The following is a 450-nucleotide window of genomic DNA, read 5'->3' on the forward strand; positions in this document are numbered from 1 at the left end:
GACTTTTTTATGTATGATTTCTCGTCATTTATTCTTCAAGACTGTTGTTCCTGCCAGCGAGAAACAGCGTAAGTTTTTTTTCCATTTCAGTCTTTTTTAGGATTTTTTTTTCAAGATTATTTTTTGTTGTTTATCATTATTTTTATCATAGTATTTACGGTCTTATCTTATTTCCTCTTTTCTTTCATTGTGTTCGTCCTTTGCATTATTTTTCTCTCTGTTGCTCCCACAGTAATTTTTTTTTGTCTGAGTTTCAGTTTTATTTTAAGGAATGTTTATATTTTTTTGAAAATCTTTTTTGTTTTCGGTTTTGTGAATTCATTGATCCAAGTGTAGAAATGTGTGTCTTGTTGGGATTAAAGCAAGAGCGTCTAATCGAGACTGTAAGCTTTTTAATCCTTTTAAGAATCAAACTTGGATGTTTTGTTTGTGATGCAATTCGTACTTCTG

At 30.0% G+C, this 450-nt stretch overlaps 1 protein-coding gene across 1 annotated transcript in view; it reads left to right on the forward strand.

Moving 5' to 3' along the window:
- Window positions 1-450, forward strand: part of LOC119592744 — a gene marked incomplete in the record, with an annotated part of 11657 nt that overhangs the window by 907 nt on the left and 10300 nt on the right. Inside the window, 1 exon segment of the mRNA XM_037941678.1 lies at window positions 1-68.

The sequence above is a fragment of the Penaeus monodon genome, chromosome 30, assembly GCF_015228065.2.
Source record: "Penaeus monodon isolate SGIC_2016 chromosome 30, NSTDA_Pmon_1, whole genome shotgun sequence".
Taxonomy (NCBI): Eukaryota; Metazoa; Arthropoda; class Malacostraca; order Decapoda; family Penaeidae; genus Penaeus; species Penaeus monodon.